Below are 14593 nucleotides of genomic sequence, written 5' to 3' on the forward strand. Positions count from 1 at the left end.
GCAAGTCTGATTTGATTATACATTTTATATATATTCTGAGGGCTGGAGCAAGAGTACAGTAGGTAGGATACCTGCCTTGCACACAGTCAACTGGGTTTGATCAATGCCTAGCACCGCATATGTCTCTCGAGTCTCACCAGGATTGATCCACAGACAGTCAGAAGTAATCCCTAGGCACTGTCAGGTGTGACTTCCAGAACAAAATATGTCAGTAAAGAAAATAAATATCTTTTGAATATATTTTAACTTACCCTCATATTGCCATGTCCCAGATACCATTCTCATCCAAGTCAACACCCTCTGCCATCCAGAATATCGCCACAATGTGAATGGTTTCTCTGCTTCTGTTTCTGTCTCCCCCAATCCTACATAAATTTCAAAATGAGAGTTGGGAGACCACTTAAAGAATTTACACTTCTGGGGCTGGAGAAATAGAACAGCGGGTAGGGTGTTTGCTTCGCACGTGGCCAACCCGGGTTCGATTCCCAGCACCCCATTTGGTCCCCTGAGCACCGTCAGAAGTAACTCCTGAGTGCAGAGCCAGAAGTAATCCCTGTGCATCACCGGGTTTGATGCAAAAAGCCTTGCATGCAGCTTACCTAGGTTGATGCCAGGTACTCCATATGGTACCCTGAGCACCACCAGCAGTGATCCCTGAGCACAATCAGGTGTGGCCCAAAAACCAAAACAAAAAAATTATTCCTCCATAGAAATTAAATTCTATCCTTTTATGTGGATTAGTTTTATTATTGTTTTGTTTTTGTTTGGGGGCCACACATGGCAATGCTCAGGGCTGACTCCTGGCTCTGTGCTCAGGATCACTCCTGAATTGGGAAACCATATGTGATGTTGTACTATTCCTGCAGCTCCTATGACTTAATATTTTAAAGTCAATTTTTTTAGATATAATTTATATTGAGAGTTTTGTTGGCTTTTGGACCATACCTGGTGGTGCTCAGGGCTTACTCCTGACTCTATTCTCAAATGACTCCTGGCAGGCACCAGGGGACCACATGTGATGCCAGGACTCAAGCCCCACTGTACTATCTCTCTAGAGTAGAGCATAAATAGGGTATTTAGAATACCCAGTAAAGGAGGAGGTCTGGTTAACTTGATGGCAGGGGTGGGGAGTAGTTGTAGAAAGTTAAGAGATTTAGGAGGAATGGGCAAGGTAAGAGAACTACTGTGCTTTCAACTTTCCTACCCCAGAAAATGTTCACTTAAAATTTGCGTAGAAATAGGAAGGAAAAAGGATTGTGAGTTATGCAGAAAGGAACCAGTTGACTGAAAAAGAAAATTGAGGATATCAAAGAACAGAGGAGAATTAGCGGTAAAGGAGGTCACAGTCCTAAAGCAAAGGATCATGAGTTCAACATTTCAAAGGAGGAATAATTTCCACGCCTAAGACCCAGAGTGTGGAAGTTGAGGCAGATCACTGAACTGGAGTTGAAGTAAAGATCAGTGGAGATGCGGGGAAACATTAGGGGATAAGCCTAAATGTCCAAAGTAGGGGACCAATAAAATAAAGTGTGAAACAGCTCTAATAAGTATAGATGTTTTTAATGTTATGAAAAGACTTTGATCTAAAAAATTACAAAGTTTTATATGTAATATATCTGTAGTCACTCTAAACTATATTTGTGCATAGAAAAGAGGATAAAATAAAGCATACCACAATAAAATGTAATTAATTTTCAGATAACTTTTTTCCTTTATTTTCTATATTGGAACTTGATATTCTTTCATTAAAACAAGAACCCCCCCCAAACAAAAACCAAACTATTAAAAGAACTGCTTTCTTTTCAGAGCTCTTGTAACTAAATGCCCTCTTTTTGAATACAGATTTTACAGCAAAATTATATCTGGTATCTTAAGTATTATTAGACACAGCATTACTCACTAGGCATGATATGCTGCAATCAACTTTTCAAGGTAATTAATATTTTTTCCCAGTCTACAGACAGTATAACAGAAGCCTTAAGAAGATGAATGATTTGAATAAGGTCACAGAGTTATAAAAAGGTAGAGGCAGAATTTAAACCTAGGACTGCAGAGCAAAACTGACTTCACTTGAATTACTTTTGCTCTTATCCCCAACACTTCCCATAAGTCCGAGTATTTGAAGGTCTGATATTTAAAGGGTATGGTTTTATAGCAACTTTAAGAAAGGTAAATCTGGGGGTGCAGAGAGATAGTACAGCAGGTTGGGCTCTTGCTTTGTATGCAGCTGATCTGGGTTCAGTCTCTGGCACATTGGATCCCTGAGCCCAGCAGGAGTGATCCCTGAGCCAGGAGAAAGCCCTGCACACCACTAGGTGTGATCCCAAAACAAAAAAACAAACAAACAAAAAAGGGTCAATCTGGGCCTGAAAGATAGTACAACTAGTGAGGTGCTTGCCTTGACAGAAGCTAACCAGCTGATTTCATTTGGTTCCTGGATGAAATTGGAGGGGGTCAGGCGTGTCCCTCCACCTGCCCCCAAAGAACCCCAGCAGCTGCAAATCTCCAGAACCCAATTGCCACCAAATCCATGCACATGGCTGACCTTCACAGGCTCACTGTGAAAAGTCCCAAGTCCCCCACACATGAGAAATCCAGGTATGTGGGACCAGTGACTGAAATCTCCAGACTCGCAGGGAGTGGGGAGTGGGCTTCTCCTCCCATCTCCCAGTGCTTCCGGGTTCCTGGCAATCACATGCATGAACTGTCTCTGGGTGCCATTTAAGTGCATTATCAGCCATGATCCAGAGACTCACAAATGAATCTCAGAAGAGAGCAACACACTGCAGAGTTGCTCCCATACTCGCAAATCTCCATCCAGTTTAAAAAAAAAATTAACTCCAGCTCTAGCATCTTATTTAAAATTTTAGAATTCCAGGAGAGCATGGCCACTTTCATGAACTCATGCCATCTCATACTTTTTGCCACTGATACACCAAGAATAGCACACTACATTTGATGGAGTGTAAGGTAGATTAAAACCAGGAGCCCCATCCTACCCTGCTCTGTCTGCTTCCACCAACCACTGGCAACCCAGGGATTACACACAGAAGACCCACCCTAACGGTACCAGATAAATACCTCACTGGCAGACCTCCACTGCCTCCACTACCCAGCTGCCGCCACACTCCAGGCCGCTTTCCAGACACATCATAGGATACTTAATACCCATCTTCCAGGATTGCCGCACCATATTTGATGGGGTTCAAATATGGTTTGAACCATGGGAGCACCTGCAAGGGCGATTAGAGGCTGCCCTAAAAGCCTCTACCCCTCTTGAAGAGCCTGGCAAGCTACCGAGAATATCCCGCCCACACGGCAGAGCCTGGCAAGTTATCCATGGCATATTCGATATGCCAAAACCAGTAAATACAATGGGTCTCATTCCCCTGACCCTGAAAGAGCCACCAATACAGCAGCATTAAGAAGGATGAGGAAGGAGAGGCTGACAAAATCTCAAGACCGAACTAGGCTGCCAAAACGAAGAAAGACAAAAATGACTGTCTGTACTTTCAATGCACGTACACTGGCATCAGATGCATCCATCGAGGACCTGATGGTACAAGTGCGAAAGATCAAGTATGACATTGGTCTGACTGAGATGAGAAGACATCAATCACATCGCTCCGTTTTTGACACTGGAGAAGAACTGTTCCTCAGAACATGCAACAAAAGAGGCATCGGTGGTGTCGTTATCCTTGTCAACACAAACTTGGCCATGAGCATTGATTCATTCGAATGCCTAATAACTCAAATCAGATGATTACACTTGAATAGATGTGGCTCACTGCCAGCAGTTTCTATCTTCATTGTCTATGACCAACATCCAATTATGTTGAAGAAGAAATTGAGAAGTTCTACATGGAGCTGGAGAAGTTCTATAAAGAAGACCGCACCTTCTACAAGACAAATTGTGGGTGATTTTAATGCCAAGATAGGACCGAGAAGATCAGCTGAAGAACTGTACATCAGGACCCATGGCCTAGAATGGAATGAACAGGGTGAAAGACTGTCTGAATTCATCATGTCGACCAAGACCATCCATGGTAACTCACAGTTCCAGAAGGCCGAATCTAAACGTTGGACATAGGAGCCTTCTGTTGGACGGTTCCACAACAAAATTGACCACATCATATTCAATCGATGGTTTTGCCTGACTGATGTCGCTGTTGTCCCAAAATTCCAAATGGGATCGGACCACCGTCTCCTTCATGCAAAAATCTACTTCACAGAACAGGGATAAAGGGCTGCAAAGTTTAAGAAGAGAACTCCCAGAACGACCACCAACTGGGAGCTCTTTGGCACCACTGCGGCAACATGGGAAGATGCCGTCATTGACAACATTGACAAGGAATACGATCAACTGGTTCAGCACCTCCATGATTGTGCGAGGAATGCCAAGAGAGAGATAGCCACAAAAAATAAATGCCTGTCTTCAAAAACTCTTGAGCTTATTCTCCAACGTGGCTTGGCGCAAGCCTCAGGCAACCGCAAGTGAATGTCTGAGCTCACAAAGCAGTCCAGAGAAGTAATAAAGGAAGACCTCAAAGAGAGAAGAGTACAGTGCTGGCTGATGTGGCAGAAGCAGGGGAAAGCATTTGCAACGTCTGCCTGTCTTTCGCCAACTACAAAACCAAGATGACTGCCCTTCGACGTCCTGATGGATCTATCACACTTTCCAGAAGGGCAATGGAGAAGATTATCCATGACTTCTACTCAGATCTCTTCTATAGCCATGTCCACCTGCCCACATACCAAATTCTGCAGGATGGATATGTCATTCCCAACCTTCTCCCTTCCGAAATTTGACACGCCATTTCGTCAGTAAAGAAGCAAACAGCACCTGGCCCAGACAAGGTCAGACCTGAACACCTGAAGAACCTGCCTTCAGTACTCATCAATACACTGGCTTGGCTCTTCACACGCTACCTGTCTGAATGCAAGGTTCCATCCCAATGGAAAACCAGCAGGATTGTATTACGTACAAGAAGGGAGACATCCATGACATTGGCAACTATCGCCAATCTGCCTGTTGTCTGTTGTCTACAAGCTGTTCACTCGAGTCATCCTGAATAGGATTGGCAGAACACTAGATGAAGGACAACCATGCGAGCAAGCTGGGTTCCAAAAAGGATTCAGCACAATTGACCATATCCACACGATAACCAAGCTCATTGAGGTTTCTCGGGAGTTCAAGATGCTGCTATGTCTAACATTCATTGATTTAAAGAAGGCCTTTGATTCTGTTGAGACGGAAGCGGTCATTGAAGCCCTAGCCAAACAGGGCATTCAAACTCAATACATCAGGATTCTCTGTGAGCTGTATTATGGATTCACTACCAGGATCTCACCATTCTACAAAGAAGTGATCATCGATGTCAAGAGAGGGTTTTGGCAGGGTGATGCCATTTCACTGAAACTCTTCAGTGCCACCCTCAAGAACATCATGCACAAGGGGTTGATATCAAGGATATACAAGGTACTGGTTAAACTCCACAAGAAGAAATCACCCAACCCCATCAAAAAATGGGGTGAGGAAATGAACAGAAACTTTCGCAAAGAAGAAATTCGAATGGCAAAAAGGCACATGAGAAAATGCTCTACATCACTAATCATCAGAGAGATGCAGATCAAAACCACAATGAGATATCATTTCACACCACAGAGACTGGCCCACATCCACAAGAACAAAAGCAACCGGTGCTGGCGCGGATGTGGCGAGAAAGGGACCCTCCTTCACTGCTGGTGGGAATGCTGGCTGGTCCAACCCTTTTGGAAAACAGTATGGACGACTCTCAAAAACTTAGAATTTGATCTGCCATTTGACCCAGCTATAGCACTCCTGGGAATATATCCCAGAGAGGCAAAAAGGTATAGTCGAAGTGACATCTGCAATTGTTTGTTCATTGCAGCACTCTTTACAATAGCCAGAATCTGGAAAAAACCTGAGTGCCCAAGAACAGATGACTGGTTAAAGAAACTTTGGTACATTTACACAATGGAGTATTATGTAGCTGTTAGAAAAGATGAAGTTATGAAATTTACATACAAGTGGTACTACATGGAAAGTATCATGTTAAGCGAAATGAGTCAGAAAGAGCGGGATAGACACAGAAAGATTGCATTCATCTGGGGAACATAAAGCAACAAAAAGGGAGAGTGACACACAGGAATGGCTGAGATTAGTACCAGGAATTTTGCTCCATGAATGGAAGGCCAGCCACAGGCTCTAGGTGAAAAGGAAGCTCAGATAGAGAAGAGAGTACCAAATGAAGGGTGTTGTGAGGGCCCTCCCAGGGTGGGAGAAGCATGCTAAAAGTAGTCGATAGACCAAACATGATTGCCACTCAAAGCCTCTCTTGCAAAACACAGTACCCAAAAGAAGAGAGAGAGAACAAGGGGGAATACCCTGCCACAGAGGCAGGATGGGATTGGGGGGGGGGATGAGGGTGGGGGGGATGCTGGGACCCATGGGGATGGATGACGGGCACTGGTGGAGGTATGGGGACTTGATCATTGTATAACTGAAACCCAAGCACAAAATTTGTAAGCCTATAACTGTACCTCATGGTTTTTCACTAAAAAAAAAAAAATTAAAAAAAAATAAATAAAAATTGAGCATTTCTTAAAAAAAAAAAGATGTTTTTGCTATATAAAAAAAAAAAAGAACGTCATGCAACTACTGCAATAGGAAGGAATGGGAGTGAAGATAGGCAGTTAGTAACTACACCACCTCTGCTTTGTTGATGACATCGTTTTACTAAGACCAAACATTAGCCGAGCAGTACAAATGCTGGCTGACTTTGACCGTGAGTGTGGAAAGGTCGGACTCCAGCTGAATCTCACAAAGACAATGCTTATGAGAAACAGTCTCATTCCTGACGTTTCATTCGCTCTCAACAGAACGAACATCTCTGAATGCAACAGTTATGTGTACCTAGGTCGAGAAGTCAACACGACGAATGACCTGGCACCTGAGTTGCGCAGGAGAAAGAGAGTGGTTTGGAACGCCTTCAAGAGCGTTGAAGAAATAGCCAAGAGGACAAAGAACCTCCGGTTTTGGGCACATCTCTTCGATTCCACTGTTCTTCCTGCACTAACCTCAGAGACCTGGGCCCTATGTAAAAAGGATGAGAATTCTATTCGGGTCTCCTAAAGAGGAATTGAAAGAGCTATGCTTGGAATATCATGCTTCATTCAAATGAGAGAAGGAATCCGGAGTTCTGACCTCCATTGACGGTCAAGAATCAGGGATGCTATCTCGTTTGCCAATCATCAAAAATCAGATGGGATGGGCACGTAATGAGACTTGGAGACGACCACTGAACTAGAGCCGTTACCAACTGGATTCCACAGGATGTCAAAAGATCACATGGCCGCCCACCTATGAGATGGTCAGACTTCTTCGTCAAGACCCTGAACAATCAGTTTGAGGCTCTTCATGTTCCTAGAATGAGCAGATGCCATTGGGCTACACTAGCACACTACAGGGATGAATAGAGACATTATTGGCACCCACTTGAGCAAATCGATGAGTAATGGGATGTCAAGTGATCAAGGTAGAAGACAACTGATCTTGATCCTATATATATATTAGCACACAGAGGCTCAATCTCTAATAACATGTTAATGATACAGGGGCCTAATGGCTCCAAGATGAGATACAACAATTTTCACACACTTTCCTCTAAGGGGACTTTTTGGGATCATTTTAGTGAATTATTCATAGTAAGCAATGCAAAATAAATTATTTAAGATCTGCCTTTGATGCAGGCTTGGGTGGTGATGGGAAAATTTGAAATAATGGTGGTGGGAAGGTGTAATGGTATGGGATTAGTGTTGAAATATTGATAAAATGTAATACATTATTGTGAATAACTTTATGAAAATAAAGTTGAAAAATTAAAATAAAAAGAAAGTAGCTGAACTAGGGTGCAATGAATCTCTGACATCACAAATGGTCCCTGGAGCACAGAGCCAGGAGTAAGCCCTGAGCACTGCTAGGTGTGGCCCCAAAACCAATCAAACACACAAAAGGGTAAATTATAGATTCTTTAAATGTTAGCAGTGTAAGTTACGAGCCCTAAGATCAAACTGATGCTCCCAAAATGACCTCTTCCCCATTCTCATCTGAGAAAACTGAGTTCAGAGAGAGTATTTGACATTGCTGAGTCATCTCATGGGTTTGCGACTAAGCTTATTTTGAGCTCATTTATTTCCGCTGTTTCCCCAGACTATTCTAGAAGCCACAGCACTGTTTCACAACTCAGGGGTGTACAAAGCCTTTCAAAGCTAGCCTCTTACTGAATAGATGAAGAAATTGGAACCAGACAGAAAAGATGATTTCCCCAAAGTTACATAGAGACTCAGTGGCTGAGATTCTGTTTTGCTGTGGTTGGGCCACACCCAGTGGTATTCAGATGCTTCTCCTAGCTCTGTGCTCTAGGCGGCTTTCAGGGTCACGCACTGATAGGGATCAAACCTGCACCTCCTGCATACAATGCATCCATTCCAGTCCATTGCCCTATCATTGGTCCAGGGGAGATGTTTGTAAATCCAGGTCTCTTACTTCCATGAGACACAAAAGCCACTGCTGCAGGTTGCTAATGTTAATCACCGGCACATAAAGGGACAACATAAGCCTGTAGGGTCCCAGGTCTTTCACTGAACCTGGCATTTTAAAACCCGTAGGGAAGTTGTTGAACTGACTAGACATGATGTAGGCAGGCAGATAGGGTAGGCCCCTTCCCAAGGCAATGACAGTAAATCTCCTGGGAAGCAATCGCCCTGACCTCATGGAGAACTAACCGACACCAGTCCACCAGTCTGTGGCAGACCCTGTGGAGGCCGGACATCTACAGGGATGACAGCAGAAGATATAGAGACCAATTGGACCAGAGAGAGATTAACTAGAAACACCAAAGCTGTTCCTTTGACACCTGACCAACCCCCTCCAACAGAAGCCCCAGCAGAAACAAAAGTCAGGAAAGGAATTTCAAAGAAGACCATTACCACTCCCCAATCCCTCAGCAACCTCCCTAGCAACGGACTTTTATCTAGGTAGAAGCCTCACATGGGGGCAGGTTGGAGAAACCTTATAAAGGTCACCTTGAACAAAGGAAGTGCGAGCAGATGCTGCCTGAGCACATGTTGCCCGTATCTCCCCTCTTGAGATGTGTACTTTTATGTTTTCATGTCTAATGCTGGGATGTGTGTAGGGGCTCTCTCCGCCCTTGGAGAAGCCCGGGCTCTCTTTTGAGCAGGTTACTCTCCACTCTATCCTTCTTTATCTCCCTCCTTCCCTTAAAAACCCTTCAAATAAAAACTGTAATTTCACTGCTCTTCTACTCCTAAAATTCCTTTCTGCAAGGCGAGACAAGAACCCAGTAACCCTGGGTCCCGGGTGGCAGAGGCAGATGGGGAGAAAGTGACCATCTTTCTCCTCCCTGCTTCACGTAAGTCACCGAGAGGCCTACCGACATCAGACAGACAGCTGTATTAGTGATACAAGTATGTGTGAGGGGAGAACTAGTGGTGAGAGCCGTGGTCACTGCAAAAGTACGAAGTCAGGCAGAAAGACCCTGGAATTCAGATGAGGGCAGAAGGACCAGGAGTTACAAGGCGGGTGTGTGTGCATGTGAATGTGAATTCTCTCAGCTCTCAAACTTGACCAAGAAAACTTGGCTGAAGAGACTTTCTGAACAAAGGGCCTCTGTGCCCAGCTGGCTCAGGCCCACTAGGGATAGCCCAGCAGGACCGAGGAACAGCCTGCTGCTCAGACTCCCAACTGATAAGCAATTGGGACCATCTGTGAATCGTGGCTACTTGGACATGCTGGGCCTGGGAAGAATCCCCCTGGACACATGCCCAAACCCAAACTGCCTGATCCAGCTGGGCTGTCCAGGTCTCAAGTGCAAACTGATGGCAAGAATCTCTCCAGAGGCTCCAGGGATGTGGTGCTGAGAGCAGGGGGCCTTTGTTAACACACAGGCAAAGGCGGGAAGGAACTCTATCAAAAGATTGGCGATGACCATTTCTGAGAGTTGGATTATGGGCATTTTTATTCTTTATTTTCTTACTCTGGGCCATCTACATTTTCTGTCATAATTGATTTTACTTTGAAAAATCGTGAAATTCAAAATAAGAAAAGCAGGAACATTATCTGCCTTTCTTGCTCATTACAATGTGAGTTCCTGAGGGCTAGAAGGATTACATAGAAATCATACGCTGGCATCCCCCGTAATATATTGGCTGTGTGTATGGGGTAAGAGGTGGAGGGGTAATGAGATATGGAGGTTGGATGTGATGGAGGAAAAAAATAAGTTTTCATACATGCAAAGCATTTCATACATCACTAAGCCATATTCCTGCCCTGCACTTTTAGTTCATGCTATTTTCCTAGTATGCCTGGCTATCTGCTTCCTACAGTACAATTGATTAGAAATAAAACCTACTTGATGAATGGCAGGCCCACTAGGACACCTACTTTGTCGTTTGCAGGCCACATCCTGTGGTGCTCAGCACTTAGGGGGTTGCTCCTGATTGCGTTCAGAGGACCATACCATGCTATGAAATTGGATCTGGGCCTCCCTTATGCTAAGTTTGTGCTCCAGCACTTTGAGCTCTGTCCCCAGCCACTAGAGATACCATGAGAGGAAATGCACCTATTTGACCCTCATAACAACCCATCACTCAAGAAGTATTGATAGGGCAGCTACTATGTATACTATGGCCCTTTGTTAAATAATTTAGGTAGAACCCTGGTTTACAGATGATAGAATGTATTCTGAAAAATGAGTGGCTTAGTCACACATATTGAAGTATATGCTCATATCGCTATACATATACACTCATTCAGTGCTGTTCAACACTTCACAAAGCTTCTTACTAGTAAATGTTTGAGTACATTCTCTGTGGTCTAGGTGTAGCTCCACTGGAAGGTAGAAAGAAAAGACAGTGATCAGGCAAGCTGGCATGCAGGTAATCAGGACAAAGTTCCACTGGTTCAGAAGACTTGGGCAGATAGCCCGAGGCACACCCTGACTGCAGGAAGAAGTCTTGCAGAACAGGAACTAGAAGACAAACATTTCAAAGCAAACTTCTACTTCTGTTGCATATTCAGCCTAACATAGCTAAACAGAAGGAACCTGAAACTTTATTTAGGATTCTCTATACAAGAGCTCAGTGTTGGGCTCTTAGGATGTGGCTCAGGCCGAGTGCCTGCCTTGCATGTGTTCGAGCCCCAGCACCACCTATCACAGAGTAAGATTCTCAGCACTGCTGGCAGAATCCTTGCTCTGCAACAAAGTGTTTGACCTCCCCCTTTTCCCATTCCCCCTCACCCCCACTGCAACTATACTATGGTAGCACAACCAAGAGGAGGGAAGAAGAAAAGAATCGAGCATTTAAAGATTTATCTTTTGGTGCTAGAGAGACATACATGCAATCAATCCAGGTTCGATCCCCAAATACCCCATATGGTCCCTCAAGCCCACCCCGGAGTGTGATCCCTGAACACACAGCCAGGAGCAAGTCCTGAGCACCATCTGGTGTGGCTCCTTCTCTTTTCCCACCCTCCAGAAAAGATTCCTCTTTCTTTGCCTTTGGTGTTGTGTGTATTTGTTTATATATAGATTCAACAGAATTCATTGAGCCTTTTCAGAGTACCTGCATGCTACATTGCTTGCTGTTTTAATTCTCCCAGGAAGTCTAAATTTGATAACTTCTTTCTAAAGCTGAAGAAATGGAATCCCAGAGAGATTGAAGATCCTGTTGAAGCTAGTGGCAGAGATGGATCTATAGTTGAGTCTTTGATTTGAGCTACATTGCATACCAGACATGAAAAGAGGTGGAATGTGGTGATTTGGCAGTTCATGGTTATGTAACCTCCTTGGTTCTTTGTCTCTGTGGGCATGAATGTGATTGTGTGCTGATATCTACAGGTATTTGGTTAATATAGCACCCAACCTTGGCTTATATACTCTTCTCTTGCTAGGAAATAGTTCAAGGAACCTTTGCACATAAAAGGCCAGATTTGATCCCCAACACTGTGTATGATTCCCTGAGCACTATTTGGAGAGACCCAAAGCCCCCGAGAACCATCAGTTGTAACCCAAAAATAAACAACCAAAAAATTTTAAAAAGGTGGGGGCTGTAAGTACTCTTCTCTAGGGCCAGAGCAATAATACTGTGGGAGGTCACTTGCTTTGCACACAGCCTATGCAGGTTCAAACCCTGGCACCTCATATGGTTCCCAAAATCTGTCAGGAGTGATCCCTGAATGCAGAGCCAGGAGTAAGCCCTGAGTAGTGCATGGTGTGACCCCAAGAACAAAAAATAAATAAATGAATATTCCCCTCTAGATCACAATTATAAGAACTCTTCTTGAGGTTGGAGAGATAGTACAGCCAAATGACCCAGGTTCAATTTCTGGCACCATTTATGGTCCCCCAATGAGTTTAGGAGTGTTCCTTGAGCACAGAGCCAGGAGTACGCCCTGAGCACTTCTGGGTATGGCCCTAAAACAAACAAAAAGGCATTAAGAGGAAAAGTGTAAAACATCAAAGTGGAAAAAAAAGAAAAAAAATATTAAAGTGGGACTTTACTAATCATGTGAAATGTGTCAGGTTTGGTTTGTGTCAAAACATCACCTGGAGGCCAGAGATATAGTATGGGGATTAAGGTATAAGCCTTGTATGCAGCCGTTCAATATCCAGCACTATGAGATACCCTGATCAATACCTGGTGCAGCCCTGGAGACCCCAGCACTGCTGGAGTGGTCAGAGTAATCCCCAGTACCACAGAACCCAAGTAAGCACTGCATCCTCCAACCCTCTCATTGAACCACTGTTCCAGTTGTCCAAAATATCTGGGAAGGTTCCCTAGGTCTCCTTAGCACTGCTTGGGAGCTTTCCCATCCCTGGAAAAAAATTTTTTACCCTGAAAATAACTGGTAATACAAAGTTCTGAATATGTTCTAATGTTTCCTACTAAGTTCAAGTCAAAGTTGAACACGATTTCTACATGTAGCCAGGTTCAATTAATATTTGTTTAACAGAGTGACTGAATCCATTTTGTAAGTTTGAGAATCTGAGACAAAAGGCATAATCATGTATCCATTCAGTTACTGAACAAATATTTTTGGCTATTGATCCCTGGAAAACAATGGCAAGTAAATTAATTATGAGACATACCAGATTGGTGGGAAACACACACATTACTCAAATTATACACCACTTACTTTATGAATTACAAGCTATGGAGTACTACAACTGACTAACAGCTTTGATAAATACTCAGGTTATTTGAACTTTTGACATGTACACAAGACCATGTGGTCTTGTGCATTAGAGTTGGAAGAACAGTTTTGGGGTTGCAAAAGACTGGCTTTAAGATTGCTCTATCTACTTAACTGCAAACAGTCCTCTTGGACAAGTTTCTTAGATTCACTTTCCTCATCTTTTGAATTTATGGCAAAAATAGGAAATTCACAGAGTCGTTATGAAAATGCAGTAAGTTTGTGCCTCTAAGGCTTTCCGCACAATACCTGATATATGATTGGTTGCTAAACAGTAATGTTATGGTTAATTATATGTTTGTTTTCTTCGTAGCCCTTTTCCCTGTATCTCTAGAAGACAGATTTTGAAATCTCAGGTCCATCATTTTATAGATGAAAAATGAAAACAAACAATACCTATGGCTTTGTCAATAGACTTTAAGTGAGGTGAAAGTTTTAGGAAGCTACATAAGGTCCTAATACATGAAAACATTTTTTTACATTGCATTAATACTTTTGTTTTCCATTTTAATACTTTTATTTATTTGAATCAAATTAAGCCTTTTTTTTTTTTTTTTTTGCTTTTGGGCCACATCTGGTGATGCTCAGGTATTACTCCTGGCAGTGCTCAGGGAACCATATGGAATGCTGGGAATTGAACTGGGGTCAGCCACGTGCAAGGCAAGTGCCTTACCCATGATACTATTACTCTAGCCCATACATTGAAATTATTCTTTATTATTTTTCCTTTGGTCAATTATAGTCAAGGATGCAGGATTCATTTAATTTAACCAACAGTAACTTTCTTTAGGAAGAACGTTCTGCAGCCTCTCACAATAGGAGTACTGGGTGAGGTTGTCACTGCAACGCCCCAGCGCCTGTAATGCTGAGATCCAGAGGTGGGGAGGGGACTATAAAACCAAGACCCTTCTTGTGTTTCACAGACATTCATCCATGTCCTCAAATCAGTAACAGGAACAAGCAGGGCTGACTCAGTGTGATCTCATTGGCTGCATGTTGATTTGGCATTTCATGGACAAAACTAGATAGGCAATAATCCTAGCTCTTAGGGAGTGGGAGTTGAGGGATTTCTGTTCTGTGACAGGAAGGAGATGAGATTAGGACTCTCCCCAAGGCCTCCTCCATCTTGGCCAAACAGCCCCTGCCCCGTGACTCTGGGACCATAGCGAGTCCAGGAAGTGGGAGTCAGCAACTCTGAAGCGTAAAATCAGAAAGACACTGGATGTTTGGATGGAGTGCCAGGTCCCCAAAAGAATGTCTCTTTGTCTCCATGCGATCCATGCCAAAGCAAAGCAA

This window comes from Sorex fumeus, unplaced genomic scaffold, assembly GCF_029834395.1.
Source record: "Sorex fumeus unplaced genomic scaffold, SorFum_2.1 ptg000045l, whole genome shotgun sequence".
NCBI classification, from domain to species: domain Eukaryota; kingdom Metazoa; phylum Chordata; class Mammalia; order Eulipotyphla; family Soricidae; genus Sorex; species Sorex fumeus.